Source organism: Neoarius graeffei, chromosome 23 (assembly GCF_027579695.1).
Source record: "Neoarius graeffei isolate fNeoGra1 chromosome 23, fNeoGra1.pri, whole genome shotgun sequence".
In the NCBI taxonomy this organism is placed as follows: Eukaryota; Metazoa; Chordata; class Actinopteri; order Siluriformes; family Ariidae; genus Neoarius; species Neoarius graeffei.
In genome coordinates, this window is record NC_083591.1 from 29,493,220 (window position 1) to 29,512,089 (window position 18,870).

An 18,870-nucleotide genomic window follows, 5' to 3' on the forward strand; every position below is an offset into this window, starting at 1 on the left:
GACCACTGTCACCCATAAAACAGCCTGGTCACCTTAAGAATTTCTGGCAAACACTCTGAATCCATCCAGATTTTTGTCATGAGCAATCCCCATGTGCCCATAGTTCTTGGTCTGCCCTGGCTAACACTACATAACCCCCATGTCAACTGGACTAACAACACCATTTTAGGATGGAGTCAATTCTGTTTATCATCATGCCTGAGATCTACCCTCCTTCACGCCGAGCTGCTCCAGCCGACCATTGGTGAATATCCTGACCTCTCTAACGTGCCTCCTGAGTATAATGACTTAAAACCTGTGTTCAGCAAGTCTCAAGCTGTTTCCCTTCCTCTCCATAGGCCCAATGACTGTGGAATTGACCTTCTCCCTGGGACTGCACCACCTAAGGGGCGACTTTACTCTTTTGCTCCTTCTGAAAGGCAAGCCATGGATAAATACATCTCTGAGTCCTTAGCAGGTGGAATTATTCGTCCCTCCTTTTCTCCTGCAGGGGCAGGATTCTTTTTTGTGGAAAAGAAGGACAAATCCTTGCACCCTTGTATTAATTACCATGGGCTAAATGACATCACCATCAAGAACCGTTACCCCCTACCTCTCATGTCTACGGCATTTGAGTTACTCCAGGGAGCCCAGATTTTCACCAAGCTAGATCTGCGTAAGGCTTACCATCTCATGAGGATCAGGGAAGGGGACAAATGGAAGATGGCATTCAGTACCCCCACGGGCCACTACGAATATCTTGTGGTTCCGTTCGGCCTGACTAACGCTCCCGCAGTTTTCCAGGCCCTCGTTAATGATGTCCTGAGGGACTACCTTAACCTTTTTGTTTTTGTTTATCTGGATGATATATTGATTTCTTTCCCGCTCCCTTGATGAACACCGCATCCACGTCAGGCAGGTCTTTCAATAACTCCTGGAAAATAAACTTTTTGTTAAGGCCAAGAAATATGAGTTCCATAGGAGTTCTGTCTCCTTTCTGGGTTTCATTATCTCCCCTGCACAGATTCAGATGGACCACCTGAAACTCAAGGCAGTTGCTGACTGGCCCACCCCGTCCTCTTGGTGAGAACTTAAGCGGTTTCTTGGGTTTGCAAATTTCTACAGGCGATTCATCAGGAACTTTAGTACGGTGGCTGGGCCCCTCACGGCTCTAACTTCCACCAAGGTCCCTTTCAGCTGGGGGGAAGGGGCCAAGAAGGTGTTCTCCGAGCTCAAACGAAGGTTCACATTAGCACCTGTACTCACCATTCCAAATCCGTCCTGGCAGTTTGTGGTTGAGGTTGATGCTTCAGAGTCAGGGGTCAGGGCCATATTGTCCCAAAGATCGGCTAGTGACAACAAGCTTCATCCTTGCTCCTTCTTCTCTCATCGGCTTTCCCCCTCTGAGAGAAACTACGACGTTGGCAAGAGGGAACTGTTGGCCATTAAACTGGCCTTGGAAGAATGGAGACATTGGTTGGAGGGGTCAGACCTTCCCTTCATCGTATGGACAGATCACAAGAACCTTGAATACCTCAGGACTGCCAAACGGCTCAATTCCCGTCAGGCCCAATGGTCTCTCTTCTTTTCACATTTCAAGTTCACACTCTCCTTCCACCCATGCTCTAAGAATGGTAAGCCTGATGCCTTGTCCAGAATGTTTTCTCCCCTCAGGAGGAATCGACCTCCCCTGAGACCATCCTTCCTCCACGGTGCCTGGTGGGGGCTGCTCTGTTAGAGGTGGAAACCCTGGTCCAGAAGGCCCATGAGCAGGACCCAGGGCCCAGTAATGCACCTCCTAACCATCTTTTTGTTCCTGTTTCTATGCGGGCACAGGTGTTGCAGTGGGGTCTTGGTTCCAGAGTGGCGTGCCACCCAGGAGCAGCCCAGACTCTGGCACTCATCCGACAACGTTTTTGGTGGCCATCCATCAAGGAGGACATCCAGAAGTTTGTGGCAGCTTGAGACATCTGCGCCAGGAACAAGACTGGCAACAGACCCCCTGCCAGCCTGCTGAGACCCGTTCCTGTTCCCCACTGGCCCTGGTCACACATAGCCCTGGATTTCATCACAGGACTCCCTAATTCAAGTGGCAATACTTGTATCCTCACTGTTGTCGACCATTTTTCTAAAGCTGTTCATTTTATCTCTCTGCCCAAGCTTCCCACTGCCAAGGAGATCGCTGAATTGCTGATACTCCATGTTTTCTGTCTACATGGACTCCCCTCAGACATCATATCCAACCGCAGACCCCAGTTCTCTGCCCAATTCTGGAAGGCTTTCTGTAAACTCATTGGTGCTTCTCGCAGTCTGTCTTCAGGTTTTCACCCGCAGACCAATGGACAGACAGAACGGGCCAACCAGGAGCTGGAAGTGGCTCCCAGGTGCATGGTGTCCAAGGATGCTGCCTCCTGGAGCAAGACCCTTCCTTGGGTAGAGTACATTCACAACTCCTTACCCACCTCTGCTATAGGTCTTTCCCCCTTCCAGTGTTCTCTGGGTTACTAGCCACCACTCTTCCCCATCCAAGAAGAAGTCGCCGTGCCCTCTGCCTGGGTGTTTGTGCGCCGCTGCAGGAGAACATGGGCATTGACCAGGAAGAAGCTCCTATGTTCTGTCAAGATGTTTAAAGAGCAAGCTGACAAACACCGCTCGGCAGCTCCCATCTATCGGGTGGGGCAGTGGGTAATGCTCTCCACTCACCACCTGCCCCTCAAGACGGTCTCCCACAAATTGGCTCCCCGGTTCATAGGACCTTTCCCCGTTTCCAAGGTAATTAATCCCTGCTCTGTAGGACTGTCTCTGCCCATAACCATGCGCCATATTCACCCAACTTTCCATGTCTCCCAAGTCAAACCCCTTGTCTCCAGTTCCCTGTCCCATGTCCCAATCTGTGCCCATGCTAATGCTGGAGCCCATGCCAAGATTCAAGCCCAGGTCCAAGTCCATGCCCATGTTAATGCCAGTACCCATGCCAATATCTAAGTCCACATCTATGCCAAGGTCAGAGTTTAAACCAGTGTACACACTTGAGTCCATGACCATGGCAATACCTGTGTCCCTGACCATGTTTGAATCCATGCCCATACCAACATCATGGTCCATGCCCATGCTCAAGCCCAGAGTCATGCTTGAGTCCATGCCCATGTTTAAATTCACGTCCATGCCAATGCCAGGGTCCATGACCATGCTCAAGCTCATATCCAAACCTGAAACCATGTCTGTACTCAGGTTTATTCTGGAGCCCAAGTCCATGTCCTGGCCAGAGCCCGAGTCTATATCCATGTCTAATCCAGAGCCTAAGCCCAGTCCAGAGCCCAAGTCCATGTCAAAGTCTGAGCTCGAGTCTGTCTGAACTCACTTCATGCCTGAATCCATGTCTGAGTTCACACCCAAGCCAGTGTCTATGCCTGAGCGCCCGTCCATCTTCATGCCCCAGTTCAAGGCCTGACCCGAGCCCAAGCCCCCGCCTAAGCCCAGATTCTGGTGCCACATCCGCCCAGAGCCAAAGTGGAGCTCTGAGTGGACGTTTTCTCGTGGCAACCCAAAGAGGACTGTGCACAGTCTTGGGATGATGGATTATTGCACACACCTGCTGCTGATTTGGAGTCCAATCAATGCATGCTTAAAAGGACACTGTCAACACAAACTTTGTGAAGTATTGTATCTGTATCTGTGTCACTATGTTTGTTCCTAGCCATGTTTAATGACTCTGTTTAATGATTCTGGTTTATGTCCTGTTTGATGACTCTGTTTTCTGTTTCAGTTTTGTTTGTCTTTGTTTTGTTACTCTGACCTTGCCTCACATTTGTAAATAGTACACTTGAAAATAAAACAGTTCCCTGTGTAGCCGGCCTAATATGACACACCATCTGGCTGTTGATCTCTGCGTTGTGTCTTGGTTGTGTGTGAACAAAGAATGAAATGAAGACAACTGCTGCCTTGCCAACCGGGGGGGAATTTATTCTGTGTGAAACATATTAATATAAGTACAGCAACTTCGCTCTGATTTAACATGCACACCTCTCCTCAGCAGCGCCTTCAGCCGACTGAGAGTGCATTGCAAATCACACATCAAAATACATCTCTTTCTGATCGTATAATTACAGTTACAATGGTCAACTTCACAGTTACATTTTCCACCCACCAGCGGCAATTTTAGCATTTTTATGAATTAATGAAATCTCAAAATGGACATAAACTCACAATAAACAGAAATATACATGTACAGTAATAAAAATGACAAACAGGGAGCTCACATACCTGTGTGAAACATATTAATATAAGTACAGCAACTTTGCTCTGGTTTAACATGCACACCTTTAAAGGAGAAACAAAAAAACAGCAGACACATGAAAAACCACCCACGTGTTCTTGTAGCCTAGCTTATGTTAGCTTATGAGGCTAACAAACTGCCAAAGTGCTGTACTCAATGAAAAATAATACATTCATATAACAAGATAAACACTAACACAAGAGACCAACATTAGCAACTTACACAAAGTAATATACAAGTCTCTGTCTAGCATTTTACCGTGTTTCACACAACAATGACCGGAGCGACGACCAAGTCTTACCTCTCCTCAGCAGCACCTTCGGCCGACTGAGAGAGGCGCGAATAACAGTAACACAGCATCACACACAGTGTCAAAATAAAAGACGACTACCAAAATAAAAGCTCCCTAAAAAGAACTCATTCAAAACTGAATATACAATGAAAATACAATAAAACAAAGGGATTTTGGTGGAATATAAATCTCACATGCTCACATGGGCTACATCTGCAATTAAATCCATCTCAACGCCACTTTCCTGACAGTTGCTGTTCCTGTTCTTCCTGCTCCTCTGTTTCCTTCATGGCTGGAATCTGTTCTTTGGCCTTCACTGCAGTATTGTGCAGTCACTACTATCACTGCACAGCTTCTGGTTGGGGAGAATCTGAGGCTGCCCAAGGATCTGTGGATGCAGCAGAAGCACATTTTCCACGTGCACTTCTCCACCACATTCCAGGCCTCAGCATGAGTGGTGTTGTGCCTCTCTTCTGGTGCACTTTATGGGTTGCCAGAAAGGGTGAGCAGGAAGGAACAGAGGGGATGAAGGTGTGGCAATGGCACAGGAGTGCCACTGTGCATTTAGTTATTACTAAATGCACAGCCTTGGACGCAGTAGCCACACTAAGGCCCTCCCCAGTCATCTGCACAAGCCCCCCGGTGGCATAGTACTGCAGAGCTGTCAGAAGTTGGATTGCTGGGGTAAGGGAAAAGTTGCAACAAGTAAATTGTTGCAACTCTCCCCCTATGAGAGCTTCCAAAGACAGTATTTCAGCTCTGGGTCACCGGTACTGGTCTTGGATGGCTTCATTGGTGCAGTGTTTTAGCGGATTGAAATGAACCCTTATTTCTGCATTTCATTGAGCAGTGTTAGTGTTGCATCATTGGCATGTGTTTCTCTGCCTGTGATTTAGTTGCAGGATTTGTTGGAGGGCAACAATGATTATTTTAACTGTTCTTCACAATCTCAAGTTGGCAATGTTTTGCCTTTATATATACACACAGTGTTACAGGTGTAGCAATTTGTCTAATTTATGACACTAAATTAGATAATCACTTGCCTAATTGAGTAAAATGTGATGAAAATGTGGTATTATCAATGTGACATTAAAAAAACAATTTAATACACAATCTTATAACGTTGAAATATTAGTATAATTTTATGAATTTATTTATTTATTTAATAAATAACTGGATGTACTTGCAATGCACAAGAAAAAGAATCAGTTTCCATCCATGTTAAGAGGCTTTTGGCAAACCCACCCCTGTGTCCTTGGTGGTGCATTCTGTGTATTTGGCTGCGAGCAAGATCTTTGCTATGTAAGAGTGATCCATGTCCATCATAAGTTAAGAGCAAATTAAAGTACTACCTTGGCTATAGCGGTGTTCAGGAAAACCATGTTACATTAAAGATGGTTCTTAAGAGGTAATTAAAGACAATCTTAATGTGAAAAGGATTTCAGGAAAACCACCCCTGATCACTTGCAATATATAATATGGATAGTCAATCAGGAAGATTGGATTCAGATGTGTGAAAAATTGAATTTGGACTGACAGTATGAACCTAGCCATAGAAACAAGTTGGGGGCAACAAAGCCACTTGCACTTCTCCAAAACACCCATAGCACTAAGGAAATGCCAAAGGATGCAACTTTGAATTACAATATCTGCCCAGGGAAGGCAAACCTTAAAATGCATCTGTGTTCTAGGGCAATGGGGAGATAAGTGTCATGCAGGTCTGCTGACATGAACCAGCCTTGTGGTTGCATGACCTGAACTATATCTACCAACCTTAACATAGAAGCAGGGAGGGCCTGTAAGAAACAGCTCAACCTCTCAAACCTAGAATTGGATGTTCTTCCCAACAAGTTCTTCCCAACATGTTTTTATCTTAATTTTAAACAGTGGAGTGTTTTTTTTTTCCCTAACCATGCCTCTATCCAAGACAGAATACATGTCTTGAGTTAAAGCAACAGCTTTGTTTGGACTGGAGCCAGCAGAAATGGCTTGATTTCTGTTCATCAGTGCATGACTTTGTTGGATATCTCAACGTACATAAACATGCACAAAGGAAGGTATCCAGGTTATACTCACCACTCTTGCCATTTAGGATGTGTGAAAAAGAACCATAGTTACAACAAATAACTAGCATTCTACTTCACCCCATCTAAGTGCCAGGCATTATGTGTAATATTGAGATAACTTCTGGGTGTAGACTGCAAAGTCCCACTCAGGACTCCTACAAGTGTGGCAGATGGAGGTGCCTTATTACCTTTAAAAAGACAGTAATCACCCTGTAGAACTTCAGATAAATGCCATCTATGACTCTGTGGTGCCCTGCAATAGCTGCCAAATACAACTTTAGGGTAGATGGTGACTTTCCACTGTTCAGCAATCCCTTGGGAAGGGTCAAGATCCTAGGAAATGGGTAATACACAGGGTTCAGGGTTCTTCTTCCAGAAGTCTCGACAATGCATCCATTGCAACATTATATAGCTGAGGCAGATGAACTGCTCTCAGGGAGACTGTTTTTTTCAGTTTGCACAAAAGCTCCACAGGTGGCCCTTATGAGTCATAAGGGCCACCTGTGGAGCTTTTGTGCAAACTGAAAAAAACAACTCATCACCCAACTTGATGATTGATGTACCTGACCATCACATCTTTGTTTGAGCAGACCAGAACAAGGTAATGACTGAAAACTGGCAAGAATTGCCATATGGGCCTATCTCAACTCCAGCTGCCTTCTCGCCCAGCCTGTGAGGAACATCTGTGGTGGTGATAAGGTCTCTTCAGGAGAAACAGCTCCCATTCCATCTTTTTCTACTAGATGTGAAGTGCCAGTAGGTTAATAATTAGGTCCCCTCTATCCAGATATGGTTCAGTCTGTGGTATTTGCAGTAATTTGCGATCTAACTCAGACTATCTCTTGAATGCCTGAAGGTCTAGCAAGCCTGGTGGAATTAGTGATGTGGCTGCCATTGTCAGTCCAAATATTCTTAACAGAAGCTGATATCTGTGAATGAGCAGTGGTCTGGCTGATGTTTACTGGCAAGCAAAATCTGATCATTTCTGCTACGGGCTGACACAGTGGGATGGCAAGCATTGAAAAGCAAGCCAATGTACTATGCAATCTGATCTGTTAGGGAACACTTTTTTAGATTCAATGTGAGTCCAACTGCAAAAATAAGTTGAATAGAACCCCCTGTGAGAAATGCCACTTTGAAGTGGTTACTGAAGATGAATGAATGAATGAATGAATGAATGAATGAAGAACCCTGTTTTGAACTGTATTGCTTTTCCTATAGCACCTGTGCCCCAGAAGAAACAAAAACCTCTTGAGAGAGCAACGATTTTGTTGGGGTCTGAAATTGGCAAGGCTGATTTCGACACTTGCACCTCTGATAATTATGAACTGTAGCCCTGAACAAAGAAGACATGTAGACATATCGGTGTAAATACACTCAATGAGCTGTGTATAGCTATTGATATAACCAAGACAGATCCAAATACTTGTGAGATTTATAGGCCTCCAAATTCTCCAGATCTCAATCTGATCAGGTATCTGTGGGATGTGCTGAACAGACAAGTCTAATCCATGGAGGCCTCACCTCACAATTTACAGGACTTAAAGGATGAAAAGTGACAACTATCAGTGAATTTTTAAAGCCTGTTTATGAAATATTTACATAGACATTCACTGTAAATGAGCTTAAAGGGAGCACATTGACCTTAATTGGAGCAGCAGTTTTTGTTTAAAAAATATATGAAATTTTAAGCACAATGTTTTGCAACATAAATAATCTAGGCTATACATCAAGTTTGAACATTACCTTAATATGAACAATACTGATAATGTTGATTAAAGTGATACTTTTTCTTGTTGATGTCATACTGATGCTCTCTGGTTTTTATAGTACTGTACCCTTTAAGCTCACCTTACAATGAAACAAATTACAGCAATCTACAACTCGTTGTCGTTGTCACTGCGAAACCCAATTTGGGCTTGAGGCGAACCATGTTTGGTTGACTTGGCCAGAATTGCAGTAGTAGGGTGCCCAGTTCCTTTCTGCGCATTCACACACATTCACACCTATGGGCAATGTAGAGTAGTCTGTTAACCTAACTGCACATCTTTGGACTGTGGGGGAAACTGGTGCACCCAGAGGAAACCCATGCAGACACGGGGAGAACATGCAAACTCCAATCTACAACTACTGACCATCAATAAACTGGAAATTTATGTTATTATAAACTTTAAAATACAAGCTAGTAACACCTGTGATGTAATATATTGGTATAGAGGATGTGCAGTCACGTGACCCGTCCGTGTTTACTCCGCCATATTGGACGGCTTCAGGATTGTTTACCTTGCACGAGCGTAATGGATCCAAGGAATAATCCCCAAGAAAATTCAGAAAATACCCCATCTACATCGCGCGATAACTTGTCTAAGTTTGTTCAGCATCTTGAAGGTGGCGTGAGGCAGCGTTACGTGGAAAAGTGTTCCAGGTTGGGGATTGCAGATCCGTACAACTTGCCGCAATCCTTGTTCAGGGAAATTCGGAGCTGCGGTGCCGGCGATTTGCCCGATCTGGCCTACCACGACATTTACAATTTTCTTGTTAATTGTGAATCGTGTTACACTGGCAAAGCCCTCAAAGCTTACAAGAGCCTGGAAGCTTATAAATATTTTGTTGCGGGATGGGTATCCCAACTATACCTCTGGAAGGTTCCGAAGAAGAATGTCTACTTGATAACCTCATGGGTAAGTGGCATTAAGACATTTATCATAAAGAGACTATGCAGGACGTTTTATCGTAAGAATGTTCGAAATTTAAACTCAGTTCCAGATAATGACAGGGTTGTAAATATGTATGTTTTTGTCTGAAAAAAAAATCACAAATCACTGACTATGCAGTTATCATTCAATCCGAAAATCAACTTAACAGATGTACTAGGAGTATTGAATTAGAAGATTACACCTACCTGATATGAAGTGTTCACTACAAATTCGGCTGGTAGAACTGGGGTACCAGTTTTCTCTTCGCACAGCGGACGCCCATTTTGCGCGTCTCTCCTCATCTGCGGGGAATCTATAAAATGACAGGCCCTCCTTTTGGCCCTGTCTATTGGTACAACCAAATGCTGAACAAGATATAACCATTCTCGAAAGATCTACTCCCACACACTTGATAATTAGAACGGGTTCGTCTAAGTTCTATGCGCGGCCATGCCGCCCAAGATGGCAGATAAACAAATATCACGTGGCCTTGTGACGTCATGTGCACGCTCTCTATAGCACACAATCTTATATGGCTAGTATGCTAGCTATGCACTGTAGCGCCTATGCTATGTCTCTGACTTTAACTTTAATTATTTCCCACATCCAAGTTCCAAATTATACTATGTATATTTCCAAACATTAATCTCTTAATTTTGCAACAAGTAGTATACTTCCTAAGAATAAAGGTTAATAGATCTAAAAATGTGAGTTTATGGAACTCCTCTTCGTGTCAGAGTTTTTGCAGAGTTTTCAGAATGGCTGCCAGCAAGCATGAGCACATGGATACCCATATTTATCCTTTAAGTAATTTGAGCTCAAAGAAGGTAGAGTGTTTAATAGGCACTTACATAGTTTATTTTTCATAGTTCTTCGAACTGTTGAAGGGTTAAATTTTTAGATGCTCTCTGGTGCAATCTAGGCCCCATTTTCACTGCTGATAATGGCCATTTTTATTGCTATTTTATGGGTGTTTATTATCAGTTTGTGAATGAAACTGAGCAGTGGCGGGTCCTGAAAATTTTCTCAGGAGGGGCAAATTATCCAATAATGTCATAAGGTGACTCATTCAACAGGTACATTATAGGTAGCCAGACATTATTGACTCTTTTTTGTTTTCTCTCTGCATATCACAGTTCCATGCCACTTCTGTCCACTAGATGGCAGCACATTACAGAAATCTTTTCCCTGTAGCTACCTAAGCTATAGGCTGTGGTGTAAAGTTGCAAACAACATTCACAATCGAAGAATAGTTTGGCTCCACAATGGCCAATTCCAATTACGCCCTATTCACTGTTCACATTATTTCAATATTGTATGATATCTTTATAAAAGATATGTCCAACATCTAAATAAGAAAGGAAACCATATTTTTAAAAAATAATACACATTTATTTGCCAATCTTGAAAGTACTGTTCTACAGAATGTTCTGTAAATAGATTTTGTACTTCAAACTCCATGACCAGCAAGAATTTTACAGACTGTGCAACTTAAGGACAACAGGAAAGTGCACTTACTGTAACAAAACATTGTAAATAGTTGGCTAACATAACAATAGCAGTTGAATAAATAGATGAGTGGATCTTTAGATCTTGCAATTACTGGTATTTACCAAGGATATTACCAAAGTGCTAACTCTCAGAGCAAAGTGTGGCAAATATAAAAATGCACATTGAAAACATCAAAAGTGAACTGATTCTGTGACTGTGTGTGTGTGTGTGTGTGTGTGTGTCACGAAGTCAACCAAACCCAGAAAAACACCACGGTGACTGGAGCCCTCAGTTTCGTCTTTGCCTCATAGAGCTAACTCGAACACTCCACAAAATTTCATGCATTGGATGAGCTGGTTTAATATGTGCCTGTTCTTGCTCACCTCATCGTTGTGGCGGCGAACTGCTAGCCTGTAGCCCTCATCCAGTTGTGTAGCGATGTTCACTCTCCCAAAAGCCGAAAATTTCAGGCAGCCGCCCATGTTAATGTTTGATGACTCATGTTTTTTTTATTTTCTCCGACAAATGATGCATGTCCGAAACTCCAGTGACCGTCCAAGCAGTGTTGTCCATGGAGCCACCTCCAGGGTGGAAAAGTAAGCAGGGGTAGCAGAAAACCGCTGAGGCGTCCTTGCAGCCAGCTCGCCAGGATTTGCGCTGGTACCATGTTGAAGTAAAATTTCGAGTATATGATTTCCCCCCCCCTTGTCGAAATTTGTTTTACGTTTAGATTTGGTCGAGGGGGTCCATCTTGTTTTGTTGCCAATTTAGTTCGATTTGATTGCTGACTAAATGGAACTTCTTTTAAGGACCGCACTGAAGTGCTTTCCACATCCATCTCACCTCAGAAACTGAGCGGATCGAATGCAACTTTGCCGTGCTTCGCAGTGACGAAAGCACGTTAGGGCAAGCCCCCCCGGAGCCCATAGAGATTGCATTGAAGTGTCAGTTAGGAGAAAAAAAATATATTAACATGGGACTCTATCAGTGAACTCTTGGGCGATTTTCAACGTGACTGAAATCGCCCCAAAAGGGGCGGTACTCTAGAAGCAAGACCACCCTGATTGGACAATGATACCCAGAGACAGATTAAAACAGCCTAGAGCAGCACTGGTGAAAGTTTGTTTAAAAAAAAACAACTTTTTTTTTTTCGTTTTGGCAGTGCGTCGCCCAGTCGCCCTTATGCACCACCCGCCCTTGAAACTGAGTGGATGGCATAACATAATCCAAAATAATAATATGCTAGCATAATTAATAGCCTACACATGCGGTTGGAATGTCAGCCAATAAAACATGAATTATTAACTAAATCTGTTGTTGAAATAAATAATTTATTAGTATTAAACTAATCTACAGAGAGAAAAAGACTTAATTATTTATATTTATTAATAATAAGTATAATACTATATCACTAAAGCATAGAGTCCATATACATATGTTCCAGACCAAACCTGAAAACTAGAAGTAGCATGATTAAATAGGGAAGGCTGTTCAGAGGAGGCAGGCTCTGCTCAGAGAACAGAATACATACTGCAGCTGTTACCTATTCACCATGAATACTGACTGACTAGTCTAAAATAATAATAATAATAATAATAATAATTTTAATAATAATAATAATAATAATAATTACTGACTAGCAAAAAAATAACACTTAACAAGGAGACATAAATAGATGTCCATTCCCACCACCAGCAGATTTGAAATCCAATTCTGTACTACCAGTATTTTCATTTACCTTAGCCTAGCAACACTGGCAACAGTACTGTAGGGAACATCATTAGGTACTGTCACTGTCTCCTGCCTCCAAAATTATATTGGAAAAAATTAAAAGAAATCCAAATTCTTTTGACCCTGTGAAAGTAGAGGCACTATGTAAAAAAAAAAAAGGCTGTAATTCATAAATGGTTAATGCAATATTTTTGCTAAATACATTGAATTACAGCTGAAATTATGTATGTCAATATCTTGATAGCTTCATTTCAATTCCATTGTGGTGGTGTACAGAGGAAAAATTGTCACTGTCCAAATACTTATGGACCTTATTGTAAATTTACTTTGTGCTCTCACTTTGAAGAGAATCATTCTTGGATTTTGAACCCTGCACACATCTCTGCTACTTTGTTCTGTTCTTAACAGGCTTACAGTCTGCTGGAGTTTAAATGCATTTTTTACTGTGTAATGGTGACCAAAAATAAATTAAATGAAGGGGAATACTTACACTACTGTTCAAAAGTTTGGGGTCACTTTGAAATTTCCTTATTTTTGAAAGAAAAGCACTGTTCTTTTCAATGAAGATCACTTTAAACTAATCAGAAATACACTCTATACATTGCTAATGTGGTAAATGACTATTCTAGCTGCAAATGTCTGGTTTTTGGTGCAATATCTACATAGGTGTATAGAGGCCCATTTCCAGCAACTATCACTCCAGTGTTCTAATGGTACAATGTGTTTGCTCATTGCCTCAGAAGGCTAATGGATGATTAGAAAACCCTTGTACAATAATGTTAGCACAGCTGAAAACAGTTTAGCTCTTTAGAGAAGCTATAAAACTGACCTTCCTTTGAGCAGATTGAGTTTCTGGAGCATCACATTTGTGGGGTCGATTAAATGCTCAAAATGGCCAGAAAAATGTCTTGACTATATTTTCTCTTCATTTTACAACTTATGGTGGTAAATAAAAGTGTGACTTTTCATGGAAAACACAAAATTGTCTGGGTGACCCAAAACTTTTGAATGGTAGTGTAATTTTTTCAAAAGCTCAAGTAAAAGCGCTATGATTTAATTATAAACAAAAATGTACCATTACAGTGTTTCATATACTAGAATACTAGAATAAAAGTACATGTTCAGTACTTTCCACCTCTGCTAAAAACAGCAGGGGTTGTGTATGCAAGTGTTTGTTTAACATTTACACTGCATGCAGTAAATCTCATAAGCGGACTCACTGTTGAAGTAGCAGGTGTTTGGCCACTTAGATGGGACGACACGAAGGCCATTAGCAGAAAACAAACAGTGCAGACTAACACATATGCATGTGCGCGTACACACACACACACACACACACACACACACATCGTTGTAAAGTAAGATGGACTGTATATTTTAACGTTGCACGCGTCTGTTTACTTCTTAAAAAAGGGGATAGAGATCTGAAAACATGTGGATGTTCCTTAAATATGTGAATATTATCAAAATATTAATAGTATTCAAACAGTGAAACAGAAATGATTTAAAATTATAATATTATGTTGTTGTTGTTAAAGCATATGTGCTACACAAATCAAAAATCAAGATGAGTCCACGGTGCTTTGCAGCTAGTGATTAGTTTTAAAAAAGAAAGTCAAAAAGTGTGTTTGATAGAAACTGAAAATGCTTTCTTTGTTAGTCACTTTAAACTGCATAATTCCTGAAACAAAAATGATTATAGCTTTGGGTAATGTTTACATTAACCATCAGAATGGGGGAAAAAAAGTGATTTCTGTGATTTTACCACGGCATGATTGTTGATGCCAGAAGGATTGATTTGAGTGTTCTGTAACTGCTCATCTCCTGGGATTTTCATACACATCAGCCTCTAGAATTTACTCAGAGCCATTCCATAATGAATAAACATCCAGTGAGCAGCAGTTCTGCAGATGGAAACATTTTGTTAATAATGAGAGAGGTAAACAGACAGTGGTCAGACTGATTCAAGCTGACAGAAAGCCTATAGTAACTCAGATGAACACTTTGTACAATTGTGGTGAACTGAAAAGCTTTACAGAATGCACCACATGTCAAACCTCGAGCCAGACGGGCTACATGTCGGGTTCCACTTCTGTTACCCGGGAACAGGAAGCCTCAGCTTCCTGTTCCTGTACCTCCAGTCCCAGCTCTGCCCTCTCCAGAACTACCATCGCCAGAGCCACAGGAACCTCCTCTCTCCACAGTTTCAGGAGATTGAGGTGGTAAATTTGACATGTGTCACCTCTATTTGGATGTTTGACCTCATAGTTGACCTCCCCAAATCGTCACATAACCTCAAAGGGTCCTTGTCACTTGTTGAGTAATTTTGAGCTTGAGGTGGGCAGTAAAATGAGGACTTTATCTCCTGGTACAAAGTCCCTTAGCCGTGTCCCTCTGTTGTACAGGCAAGATTGATGTTCTTGGACCTGTAGCAAATTCCCCTGGGTTATGTGTCTCAGTGCGTGGGGTTTTGATCTCAGGTCAAAACCATATTGAATTTCATTTTTGCTTTGCGAAGGCTCCTCCTCCCAATTTTCTTGAATGATGTCTAAGATACCACAGGGCTTACACCCATACAACAATTAAAACAGGGAAAACTGGGTAGAGGCTTGTGGGACCTTGCAGACTGCAAACAACAGAGGGTCTAGCCACTTGTCCTAGTTTTTAGCATCCCCGTGAATGAACTTACGAATCATGTTTTTAAGTGTTTAGTTAAATCTTTTGACCAGCCCGTCCATTTGCGGGTGATAACTAGTGTGAATTGATTTAATCCCCAATAATTCATACAGTTCACACAGTGTGCATGGCATAAAAGTAGGGCTTTGATCAGTCAGGATTTCTTTCAGAAGCCTGACTCGGGAGATAACATGGAAGAGTGTCTCCACAACACTGCATGCAGAAATATTGCGGAGAGGCACTGCTTCCAGATATCGCGTTGCATAATCCACTATGACTAACAGAAAGTGAGACCCAAGTGCAGATCAATCTAATGGCCCGACAAGATTCATGCCAGTTCTTTTGAAGGAGATCTCAAATAATGGTAATGAATGCAATGGCGCTTTTGGTGTGGCTGCTGGATTTACCTGCTGGCATTTGTGACAAGACGCACACCAACTGCGAACATTGGCGCGAATCCCTGTCCAGTGGAAATGGGCCATGAGACGATTTAGTGTTTTATCTTGCCCCAAATACCCAGCCATAGGATTATGATGAGCTGTATGGAATAAAATTTCACTACAGCTCTTTGGGACCAACAACTGTGTCATGTATTCTTTAGTTTGAGTGTTCTGCATCATTCAATATATCCTATCCTTAATAATACAAAAATACCGGAAGGTGAGTGCAACGTTAGGTTGGAGGATTTGTCCATCAATTACTTTCACTTGGTCAAAAGTGTGTCTCAGAGTATTGTCTCATGCCTGCTCCAATGGGAAATCCCCTAAGGTGTTCCTCAGAGAGAGAAGAGAGCTCCTCGCCACTCCCTGCCATTGTGATGCAGAGTTGATGCGGATAGCCCTGGGACCGCTTCCCCAGCTAATGTTACAGCAGGATTCCCCTGTGATGTGCTACTGCAAGACCCACCCACTACTAACTGTTTCATTAATGTTTTAAACCAAGGCCAATTTGTTCCCAGTATCAGTTGGTGGGTGAGGCTCAGACTAACCGCCACCTCCAGACTATGTTTTTCTCCCCGGAAGTGAATCATGATGGGCATTAGTGGATATTTGGGAATGTCACACTTGACCTTCACCAACTGTGCATTTCCCAGTGCCTCGCATTGAATCAGGCTTTGATGCATGGAAGTCTTATTGCAACCAGAATCCAACAAAGCCTGATGTGTACCCACTTGAATACTCGCAAAGATTCTATATGCTCTTGCTCGATCAGGGGAAGCCTGTGGTGCATCAAGAATGTGAATCAGTAGCCCCACCTCCTTGTGGAAGTCCAATTCCCCACCTTCCCTCCGCGCTGACAGACCTGCCCAGGCTTGCTCCCAGTTCTGGTGAGCATGGATGAGTTCACCAGTGGAGAGAGAGAGGGGGTTAATGGCAGCACAGACAAAGAAGGAGAAGGAAGAGAAGAAACACAAGGACAGACATGAGTGCTGGGAGCAGGTTTCAGGGGAATTGTCCCCCGTTTCCGCGGAGCTGGGGTAAGGGAGGGGTTTGGGGGGAGGAGTGAAAGTGGCCAAGAGAGAAGATGAGAAACTGAGGGAGTGCCTGCTCCCGGAAATGCTGTCAGGTGGTCCTCAGCCAGCCGGACCACCTCCTCCAGTGACACCGCTCAGTGACACCTGATCCATGTGGACATCTTGCTTCACAGTTGGGCGACAAACTGCTCCAGTGTCACTTGCTCAATGATGGTCTCAATGTTGCACTCACCTGCCAGCAGCCACTGTCAGGAGGTGTTCCAGAGCTGTTGTGTGAATGCAAACAGTGGGCCCACTTCGCCATATGCCAGCAAGCAGAAGCACTGGTGCTGCTCTTCTGGGCCACAGCCAACCCGCTGGAGGATGGTCTGCTTCAGGTTGGGGTACTGCAGCATGTTGGTGGCCGGGAGCTGCTGAACTGTGAGCTGGGCTTCCTCTGACAGGAGTGGCAATAGGCGAGCCACCCGCTGTGATGATGTCCATGAGCTTGCCTCCATGACATGCTCAAACAGCTCAAAGAAGGCTTCAGGGTCATCCTGTGGCCCCATCTTGACCAACTGGATGGGCACACTGGCCACAGGGATGACTGCTGAAGCACCCATTGACTGGATCCAGCTTCGGATCACCTACCGGTCTTCTGCCTGGGCTTCAAGCAGAGTCCGGAAGCACTGCTCCTGATCTACTGACAGCACGAAGAGGGCATGATGCTGGTGCTGGAGGTTATTGGTGAGCATCTAGAAGAGCTCTCTGACTGGTTCAGACTCCATGGCAGTGTTTGTTCCTCAGTCCCAGGTTTCGGCACCAGTATAAAGCCTCACTCAAAACCCGCCATATGTGCTGCTATGGGCGGTCTACAGTAAAAAGTTTGGCAAAACCATGCTTGAAACTTGTGCAATACTTGCATGTGTTCAACGCCGTAGAAGGTCTCAGACTGCCCGTGGAGACTTTTGGTCCTGCACATGCAAATTCTACAGGTCTTGCAACAAATCAAGAATGCATACACTACGTACTGGACCTGTACTCCTTTTGTACACCTGAACCAAGTCAGCAGCATGGCTAGTAGGGGCTTTTTGTGATGACAGTAAGACGTATGAGTGACGCACGGTCATTGTATGAGTGACATGCCTCAGAAATACTACGCAAGTATTCCACACTTGCTATTTGTGTGGCCTGCAAGACAGAAGTACATCTCACTTTCTACCCCTATGTGTGGTGTGCACACAGCACATGCAACCTGAATGTGACACGAGGGGCAAGATTCTGGGTATATATATTGGGGAGGAACCAAGGAACCGATCATGTAGCGTGTAGCATTGTAGAAAGGAAGAAGACCACCTCATTTGCTGTTTTTATTTGAGTATATATATATATATATATATATATATATATATATATATAAAAGTGTATTGCCATAATTGCTTTACTAAGCTGCCGGCGTTTGTCTGCTTTTGGTCTGCAAATGATTGCCAATGCAATCATCTCTGCCTTATCATTGCTGGGCAGCATGTGTGTGCGTATGGCGTGTATGTCTGTGTGTTGGCGAGGGCAGTTTAAAAAAAAATCATGGTTACTGGAGCACATTTTCTGATAGATACTCTGTTCTCTTTGATAGTTGTCTTGTGCGAGTTCATTAGCTAAGAGGAAATAACCAGCACAGTCAAACTATTTGGTTAATGTATCAGCTTACTGTGATCAAATTGATTACGCTTAAATATCATTCTGTTTGCCAACAACCTCCCAACAACTTGCCATTTCGTAGACTGGCTATGGTAAATTGCCCCTAAAAGCCAGTTCACTCCAGACACACAACATCAAGTTTCTAGTGTAGCATCATGTCACATGCTGTGTCACGCCCTCATTTAATTCCAGCTTAAAAAGCCATTTCAATCCAACTGCATTGTGGGTGTGGTTGTCGACGGGGGATTCTGATAGTTCTCAAAATAGGCTTGATCCATTAATTATTGAACTTTAAATGCAAAAAAAAAAAAAAAAAAAATACAACCCCTCCCTCCCCCCCCCCCCAAAAAAAAGCCTGAAATGTAATTACACCTGCTTGTAACTGGCAGTTGAATGCGAGAGTTGCCAAAACAGATTAAAAATGAAGTGCACGGTTATCCTTTCTGCTGCTAATAGCTTGCATGGAAACACAGCTGAGAGACATCTGGTGTGGATGGACTGAGGGTTTGACA